This window comes from Phacochoerus africanus, chromosome 5 (assembly GCF_016906955.1).
Source record: "Phacochoerus africanus isolate WHEZ1 chromosome 5, ROS_Pafr_v1, whole genome shotgun sequence".
NCBI classification, from domain to species: Eukaryota; Metazoa; Chordata; class Mammalia; order Artiodactyla; family Suidae; genus Phacochoerus; species Phacochoerus africanus.
In genome coordinates, this window is record NC_062548.1 from 38977820 (window position 1) to 38987752 (window position 9933).

The 9933-nt window shown below is 52.8% G+C and overlaps 1 protein-coding gene across 1 annotated transcript in view; it reads right to left on the reverse strand.

The window, feature by feature from the left end:
* The window catches only part of ABAT (4-aminobutyrate aminotransferase), a 101426-nt gene extending 92476 nt beyond the window's left edge, over positions 1 to 8950 (reverse strand). Inside the window, exon 1 of the mRNA XM_047780535.1 lies at positions 8821 to 8950. The gene's annotated coding sequence lies outside the window, so the exon portion shown is untranslated. The remainder of the gene's footprint in view (positions 1 to 8820) is intronic.
* Positions 8951 to 9933: the final 983 nt, after the last annotated feature.

A 9933-nucleotide genomic window follows, 5' to 3' on the forward strand; every position in this document is an offset into this window, starting at 1 on the left:
CAAACTTTTAAGATACCTGATTCTGGGGAGTTCCCTGGTGGCTCAGTGGGTTAAGGATCCAGCATTGTCACTGCTGTGGCTTGGGCTGTTGCTTCGGCATGGGTATAGTCCCTGAACTTCTGCGTGCCACAAGTGTGGCCAAGAAAAAGAAAAAAAAAGATATCTGATCTAACCCTATTCATTATCTTCGAGCTGTTTCTTTTGCCAACTCTTTGTAAGTTGTAGGAATCTGAAAGAGAAGCCAATTCTGTCTTGTTGTCTTTTGCCTCCATTTGCAATTTATTTCAACATTCCTTTACTCCATGGACAATTGTGCTTTATTTGACTTTTCCTTTGAATCATTTCTAACATCTGCCTGGTTCTCTCACTGAATGAGCTGAATAAAATCATTGACAAATATTTGTTTTTGTATCTGTATGGGAGCCATAGTTGTATTCCTTTTTTTTCCTGAAGATTTTCTTTTAATAGTTTTCCACAATGTCTCTGAGCCCCTGTGGGTGTTCTGTCTGTTGAGAAGCATCTTTCTTGCTCTTTCCTCCTGAAATTTGTTTCCCAGCATCTCCAGGTATAGGGATGGGGAACCTCTTCCTTCTCTGAGTTCTGATCGACCCAGTCCTACCCACCTGGCACTCATCTTGCTGGATGGTTGTTTATGGGCCTGTCGCCCAGGAGCTAGCCTAGAAGATTCCCTGGTGTCATCTTCCCCTAAACACACACACACACACACACACACACACACACACAGATACAGACACACACACCACTAGTACCATATAAGATACGTGGAAGTTGTACAAAGGGAGGACTCATGTGGGAAGGAAGGAATGAATGCCCATCTAGACAGAAGCCCCTAAGAGGAAGACCTTGTTTTCCTTGCTAATATCAGACACAAGACGCTGATGTCTGGCATCCACGAAGTACGCAATCAATACTTGTTGAATAAATGAAAAAACACCATTTCAGTTCCTGTTCCTGGCCCGAATTTAAATTACCGCCCAGCTTTCCACATTTGAAGAGCAAATGTAGGAGCTGCAGCATGCCACCCTCCCACCCTGCATTTCCATGGGTCTCCACGGTGGCCTCTCGACGGCTCCCCTTTAGGGAATGGGTGGCCATGACGCTGTTCTGCGCCATGGTCATCGTGTGACCTTGAGCGAGATGCCGCCCCTCTGGTTTTCCCAAGGGTAAAGCAGCGTCCGTTCAGGCATTCCAAGACATAAAGCACATCAGGCAAAAATAGGACCCAGTGACGCCCTAATGATGATCCCAGGTACTATTTACGCTGTTAACAGGTGCTGTCAATGTAACTCATCAGGGAAGGTACAAGGGGTGAGCTCTGGGCTGTTAGTATTAGAGGCATCCTAGGTCAGGCTTTCCAAACTCCTGAAATGTACATACGAACCCCCTTCCCACCAGGATACTGTTAGAATGCAAATAGCATTCTGTAGGCCTGAGACAGGGCCCCGGGGTCTGCACTTTTTTTTTTTTTTTTTTTTTTGCTTTTTAGGGCCGCACTTTTGGCATATGGAGGTTCCCAGGCTGGGGGTCGAATTGGAGCTGTATCCACAGGTCTACCCCACAGTCATAGCAATGCAGGATCCGAACTGCATCTGCAACCCACACCACAGCTCATGCCAACGCTGGGTCCTTAACCCACTGAGCGAGGCCAGGGATCAAACCCACAACCTCATGGTTCCTAGTTCATAGTTTGTTTCTCTGCGCCACGAGGGGCACTCTGAGAGTCTGCATTTCTAACCAGCTTCCAGATGATGTCGTGTTGCTGGGCGCTGGACCCCACTTGGAATGGCAAGGTGTTGGGATGAAGTGGGTCCCAGCTTTGGAGGAATTCTCAGTGCAGTGGCTGAAGGGCAGGTTTCCAGCATGTTGCCCATAGTCCAAGGCCACAAATGATAGCACCCCAGTGGGAGATGTTGGCGGGTGAGACTATGAAACCTCTGAAAACGAACAGTTGGCGAGGTGGGGAGGCCTGGTGCAAAACTCCCAAAGGACATGGAAACGGGGTGGGGGGCGATCTGCAAGGCTGGTGATTCTGCGGAATCAAATCTGGTGCTGGGACCCATCAACCACTGTTTTAACACACCCTCCAGGGGATTCTAATGCTCAAGTCGGGCGGGGGGGCGGGGACCATGGCCCTAGATAGAAAGGGACAGAATATTTCCATTAGAAGAAGAATATTTTGACTCACAGGGTAGAGCTTCAGGCACATGTCCAGACCCTGTAAATGACGTTAGTTCACCCATCCACCCAGCCATCCACCATCCAACAAATACATCCTGAATGCTCCCTACATACCTTCCTGTTTAGGAACAGGAGATGGGATGGAAATTAAAGATGCACACCTGTCTGAGCCTCCAAACCAGTTATTCTCAACCAGGGGTCACTTGGCAATGTCTGGAGACATTTTTGGTGTCACAACTTGGGGGGAAGTGTTCTACTGGCAGTGAGCGGGGTAAAAGAGCCTAGAAATGCTGCTAAACATCCTACAAGGCACAGGACAGCCTCCCCACCCCACCCCAGCAATGTCAGTAGTGCTGTCAAGAAACTTTGCTCTCGGGGTTCTCATTGTGGCTCAGCGGTTTAAGAACCAGACTAGTATCCATAAGGATGCAGGTTCGATCCCTGACCTCACTCAGTGGGTTAAAGGATCCAGCAGTGCCGTGAGCTGCGGACGTGGCTCGGATCTGGTGTTGCTGTGGCTGTGGTGTAGGCTGGCAGCTGCAGATCCAATTCCACCCCAGCCTGGGAACTTCCATGTGCGGCAAGAACTGCCATTAAAAAGAAGAAAGAGGGAGTTCCCATCGTGGCGCAGTGGTTAGCGAATCCAACTAGGAACCATGAGGTTGCAGGTTCCATCCCTGGCCTTGCTCAGTGGGTTAAGGATCCGGCATTGCCGTGAGCTGTGGTGTAGGTCGAAGACGTGGCTCGGATCCCGCGTTGCTGTGGCTGTGGCGCAGGCAGGCAGCTGCAGCTCCGATTTAGCCCCTAGCCTGGGAACCTCCATATGCCACGGGAGCAGTCCTAGAAAAGGCAAAAAGACAAAAAAGAAAGAAAGAAAGAAAGAAAGAGAGAGAGAGAGAGAGAGAGAGAGAGAAAGAAAGAAAGAAAAGAAGTGTTGATAAAAATGTGGGAAAGTTGGAACCTTCACACATTGCTGGTGGGGATGTAAAAAGGTGTCTGGTCTGTTAAGCCAAGAATGACCCGCCACACGAGCCAGCAGCTCCACTCCCCAAAGACCTGAAAACAGATCTTTACACCAAAACTTGTACTCATGTTCACGGCTGCATCATTCGCAATCGCCAAAAGTTGGAAACCCCAATGTCCATCGACTGACGAATGGATAAACTGTGGCACATCCATGCACTAGAATATTATTCAGCCATAAAAAGGAATGAGGTACTGATGCTGCTACAATGTGGAGAAGCCATACCCAACAGACCGTGTACTGGATGATGCCACTTACATGAAACATTCAGAACAGGCGAATCGACCGAATCAGAAAGCGGAATAGTGCTTGCCAGGAGCTGGAGGAGGGGGAGTGATGGTTTCATGGGGGCAAGGTTTCCTTATAGGTGGTGGGGTTCTGGAACTAGACAGCGGTGAGGGGTGTGCAACTTTGGGAATGTACTTTTTGTTTGTTTGTTTGTTTTTTAGGGCTGCAGGTGCAGCATAGGCTAGGGGTCAAATCAGAGCTACAGCTGCCAGCCTACCCCACAGCCACAGCATCGAGGGATCTGTGCCTCGTCTGCAACCTACAACACAGCTCACGGCAATGCCAGATCCTTAACCCATTGAGTGAGGCCAGGGATGAGTGTGGCTAAGCCACGATGGGAACTCCCTGCGAATGTACTTAACGTCACAGAAGTGTACACTTGAAAATTGAGAGTGTTATATACCATGCAGTCAATGCGCTTGAATCTCTACTGTGTGCCAGGGAACGGCGCTCTGCATTCTGGACACAGGAGCAAAGGAGACCTGGAGCTCACCCTCTGGGGATACCGGAGGGACGAACCCAGCAAAAAGACTCACGGAGGCCTGGGATGTGAGTGCCGGGAGTTCAGAGGGGAACTGGATCCCCAGGCTGGGGGCGGAGAGGGGCAGGGAGATAGCTTTCAAAGAAGGACAGAAATCTGTCCTTAGGGAATTGACCCCATTATTGATGGAAGGAATGTGTGACTGTGAGGCTATCCCATTCCTGGGAGGGTAAAGCCAGTTTAATGCCTGGAGCATCTAGAAAAGAGAGGATGGTCAGATACAGGGGAGAAGGGCGGAGAGCAGATACCGCTCCCTGGACTCTCTGGGGGGGGGGATGCTTTGGAGGAAGGGGGTTGACCATTCAGCAGACTGGGCACTCTGGAAGCCCTTAAGCCTCCCAGCTATCATGAGGCTTTGTTCCTGCCTCCGGGCAAGGGGGCAGGAAGCAGAAAGATGGGGGAGAACCAGGGCTCGCATTACTTAAGCAGGACTAGGTACCAGGTGTTCGAACACGGGTTCAGCTAATCCTGATGGTAACCCTGAGCTGGGTTCTGCTATTAACCCTCCTGCCTTCTTTGCCTTTTTTTTTTTTTCCCTTTTAACTATCATTGCCCTTTCTTTTCTTTTCTTTTTTTTTTTTTTGGTTTTTAGGGCCGCACCTGTAGCATATGGAAGTTCCCAGGCTAGGGGTTGAACTGTAGCTACAGCTGTCAGCCTAACCACAGCCGCAGCAACTCGGGATCTGAGCTGTGTCTGAGACCTACACCACAGCTCACGGCAACGCTGGATCCTTAACCTGCTGAGGGAGGCCGGGATCAAACCTGCATCCTCATCGATTCAAGTCAGGTTCCTTAACTGCTGGGCAATAAAGGGAACTCCCACCCTTCCTTTTAAAGATGGGGAAGTGTGACTCTGAGAGGTAAAATGGCCGTGGCTTGAGGCCATCATGCTGGTGGAAGCCCAGCTTAGCTCTGGTCAGTGTGACCTCAACGCCCACCAGGATGCTGGTTGAGACAATCCCCAGGATGCCAGGAAAGAGGCTCGGCCTGGGGACATGAGGCCTCAGATTCCTGTCTCCAGAACTCTAAGGAAGCTCAAAGGGCTGAGTATCTTCCACAGGCAGCTTCTGGCATAACCCCAGGAGAGAGGGACCAGGGTGTGCAGGAATGTGCAGTCCTCAGATCCCTCTCCCCAGCCACGCTGACCTGGGGGGGCTGGGCAGCTGAAAAAGCCCCAGCCTGGGGTGAGAGCGTGGGCTGGCAACCCCCACCGTCTCTCCTGGCTAAGGGGCTCTGAGCCAGGCTCAACCTCCAGGGGCTGTGCTTGGTTCATCCATAAGGCGCGAGAACCTGGCTAGAGGATTCTTTCTCATCTCCTTCCCCCAAGGATAGACTCATATATTCATGAACATTTACATGGGCATGCGCACACACGCATGCACACACATGTGACTTTGGTGCTCCTCCCTTCCCCGTGTGCATTTACACATAATTAATCAACTACTGATATGTTGATCCCGTGACTTTATCATTTTCACTAATTTCTTGGAGATCTTTCCAGGTCAGGAATGTAGCTCTGCCCCATTCTTCTAAGACAGCTCCGTTGCTCATGTAATGTAACCCCTTCCCATCCTGGATGGCCAAGCCCTTTGGCAAGCCTTCTGGTGTTCGCCTATTGTATGCATGTGTGAGCATTTCTGTGGGAGATTCTTGGAAGTGGGATGGCTGGGGCCCAAGGGCATGCAGTTTAAATGCTGTAGGAGACTGCCAAGTGATCTGAGAAGGCTCCAGAACTAGGTTATTTCTAAAACTGTTTCTGGCACGGAGGTGTCTTTGACCTTTAAGCAGGGAAGAGGGTGATGCCTTGAGAATCGTCCTTTAATCTTTGTGAGCTGCCCACCTGTAAAATGGGAAACCTACAGTAACACATGGGAAGATGCTTCAAAGGCATAAAGCCCCGTTTTAATGGGAAGGACTCGTACCGCCCTTACCATCGGGGGGTGGGGTGGGTGGGTGGGGGTGTCCAGTAGGTGGACACCAGCCCCTCTGTGACGCACAAAGCAGAACAAGAAGCCTGAGTAAGACAGATGCTCTCATGTCAATCATCAACTATCACGAGCACCTGCATCATTGGGCCAGCAGTTCTCAATGGGGGCAGGGGGACTCTGCCCCCCAGGAGACATCTGGCAATGCTTGAAGACAGTTTTAGTTGTCATCCCGAGAAGCAGGTGCAACTGGCTTAAACGGGTAGAGGCTAAATATCCCACAATGCACAGGACAGCCCCCGAGACACAGAACACCCCAGCCCCCACATGGCAACACTGCTGCGGATAAGAAGCCCTGGCCCAGACCTCGCATTTATCTGATGCCTACTCCCCCATATACCCAATTCAAAGATGAGAAAACTGAGGCTCAGAGAGGTGGCTGACCTGCACAAGGCTCCCCAGCTAGCAATCGAGGGAGCAAACTCCCAGCTCCATCTGACTGCAGGGCCTGTCGTGCCTCCCCCATGCTGTATGGTCCCTCTGCAAAGACACGAGCCTTGTCTCTAAGCAGGGGCTGACTGTTCGCTGCCTTTGCCCCTGACAGATTATCTGCTCTGCAGATTATAAATTTTGCTTATAAGCACAACCTCCCTATCCAGTGTCAGAGGTTTTCTCTCTTGCAATCATAAGCACTGCTTCCAACACCAGCTGTGTGCTAGGCACTTTACAGAGATTAACTCACTTCACCCTGATAAGGACATGGAAGGAACTGAGTCACAAAGAGGTTAATAATTCCTCCAAGACACACTCTAGGTGGCAGATTTGGGCCCTTGACGCTTGCTCCATGGTTCCCCGTCACACACGAACTTTCACCTTGGCGCCTGCTCTACGGTGGAACGTGACAACTACCTTCTTACCCGGAAGAAGGGCAAGCTGCCGCCTCACAACCCTCCTGTTTGTAGGGACCTGGTCCCTGCTGCCCTGCTGGGCGTCCAGTGCCTCAGGAAGGAAGCCGGCTCTGAGCTCGGACGGGAGTTTGTTGCAGGGAACTAGGGGCCAGAGTGAATGTTCGGGGCGGGAGGGGTGGGGGCAAGGGCAAAGCGCCTGGAGCAAGCCTGGCCTGCAACTGCAATTCCTGCAGCAGGGCTGGGGGCACGCTCTGTTCCAGCCCTGCCCCCTTCTTGGGTCACAGAGAAGCTGTGACCAGCTTTGCCACCCATTGGCTGGGTGACCTTGAGTAAGTCCCTTCCCCTCTCTGTGCCTTCTCTTTGCTCCAAGTCAAATGAAGGAGCAAGATCTTTGATCCTGAGCCCCTGGTCGGTCTCAGGACTCCAGAATGGGCCATTTCTCTCCCCCCAGAGTTGACCTCTTTGGCGCCCAGCACACACACTTCTCCTTATTCCACGTCTCGGGTGCAGCTCTGAAGAGCAGAGCAAAGCTCCTCGACTTTCTCTCCCTGCCACCTGCCCCCCACCTGGCCCATCAGATTAGAGGGGCTCCTAGCCCCTCAGGTCACCAACAGCCTGTCCCTCAGTCTAGCTTCATAGAAGCCGGCCCAGTGGATGAGTCCTGCAGCATCCATCTTCCTTGGCCAAGGGCCTAGGGAATTCCACGGGGCAATGCCCATAGGAGCCAGGGGAGGGGCAGCCCCAGAGAGCAAGCTGGGCACTTCTCTCTGCAATGACACCCTCTTCTTCAGGAGAGGGTTTGGACCGCCTCAGGGGGATATTTGTAACACCGTCCTTTGTGTGTGTGTGTGTAGGTGTCTGTACGTGTGTATGTGTGTGTGTGTGTGTGTGGGGGGGTGTCTCTACTGGTCCTGCTGCCTCAGAGGCCATCTCTGCTGGCAGTTTGGAGGCTCCTAGAGCCATCCCCAGGCTCAGGGTGCCAGCTCTAAGGTTTTCAGCCTTACTGAACTGTCTCAGTCAGCCTCATCCTCTGGTCTGGTCTCTGGCCAGGGTGGATGAGGAGAGGTGAGATGGGATTCTGTGAGTGGCAAGGTGGGAAGGATGGGGCCAGAGAGGGTGTGGGGGTGTTAGTGGGATGGGATTTGTGTGAAAGGGTTACAGAGGGGTGGAGTGAGGCAGGGGATGGGATCCCTGCCCTGTTTCTGAGTATGGAAACCCGTTCTCTTACATCTTTACTGGAGAAAGAGGGGAAACCCCCAAATGCCTTTAGTGTGGAGGGTCTGAGGTGACCAAACACTGGTGGGGGGAGCACGGGGGAGGGAATCCTCCACTTCTAAAGTGAGTCGCAGGGTCCCATTTCTGGGGTGGGGGGTGTAGGAAGGTCTGTACTGGGTGTGAGGGTGACAACTGTCTGTAAGGGGGGTGGGGTGGGGGGTGTAGCCTTGTCTTAGGGAGGGGCTTACTGACCCTCCAGGGGGCTTTCACTTTCCCTGGAGGAGACATACCCCGCTATCTATGATCCGGAGAAAGGAGGGTAGAGAGAAGAAATCCAAACTTAGCTTTTTAGGGAGGGGGAAGGGATATGGGTCTCCAAAGAGAAGAGGGGGCCCTAGACACCTGGGGAGGCTGGAAACCACTTGGGGGGGGGCACGTTCCATTCCGGGGGGGGGGGGTAAACTAGGAAGGGGAGTGTTTCTCTAGAGCCTGAGGCCAGGAAGGAAGGACCCATTTCTGAAGGGAAAAGGAGTCTATTTTCCTCTCTGGAAGGTGGGAGACCCTCTCTTTTGAGGGGAGGGGATCTTCGTCTCAGGAACAAGAGGGCTCAGTTTCTGTGAGAAGATGCCCCGTTTTTGCTCCCTGGGGGCAGGGCTGAAGGATTCCATCTCAGCTCCCGCGGACGGGTCCGCCCCACATGACTTGGCGCCAGGTCCTTACCTCTAGACCCCGGCTCCGACGTGCGGACTCCGACCTGCCTGCCGGGCTCAGACTTGAGGGATCCGCGCCTTCGTTCTGGCTGCGCCGGGTCTCTGCCCCGGTTCCCCCAGCGACTCGCCGGGCTCCTTGGCTCCGCTGAGCCGCGATGGCCAATCAGCGTTGCCGGTCCCGACCCTCGCTCGCTCCGCCGCCAATCAGCGCGCCCGCCACGGGCCACCGCCCCCGGGAGGGAGGGGAAGGCGAGGCGGGGGCAGAGTCCGGCCTCCGGGGGCGGAGGAGCCGGGGGCCTGCAGGAGGGACCGCGAGGGCCGGGAGCTAGGATTGGGGCTGTGGCAGAGGCGGCGAGCAGCCCCTTCAAGCTGGAGGAGAGCCTATCTGGTGGGGGGTGGGGTGGGGAGCCCGTCTCTCTATAAAAGGGGGCGGCTCCATAGGTTGATATAGGATGATTTAACCTAGACCTTAGTTATCCCCTGCCTCTTTTCTCCACCCTCGCGGGGTGCAGGCGACTGTAAGTGCCCCAACTGCACCCCGCGCCCCGGAGCCCTAGATTCAGTAATGCAAGGTTCCGAATGAAAGGGAAAGGAAAGAGAATCGTGCCCTCCCCCGCCCCCATCCCCCAGCAGGTTGTTCAGGGCCTTCTTGCTCAGCCCTCCCTGCTGCCATTCACTTAACACCTCCTAGCCCATCAGCTCCAGAATAGCTACTGCATCCTGGGGGCAATGCAAAGAGCACTGGACTAGGAATCGATGGTTCCTTCTGCACGATCTGGGGCAGGTCACTCACCTCCCCATCCTCAGTTTCCCCAGTAGTAAATGGAGGCAGTAGTGATAGTACCTCCTTCATGGCCATAGGTGAGAAGGTAGATGTGATGAAGGTGCTTCTATAAAAATTAAAACGCTGTATGAAAACTAGTTAATACTGAAGTGGGACTGACCAGCAGCTTTCTAAAGGTATTTGCAACTAACAAGGACCTACTGCATAGCACAGAGAACTACGCTCAATATTTTGTCATAACCTTTAAGGGAAGGGAATCTGAAAAAGTTACCTACATAACCCAATAGCTGTGCTATACACCTGAAATTAACACGATATTGTAAATCAACTACACTTCAA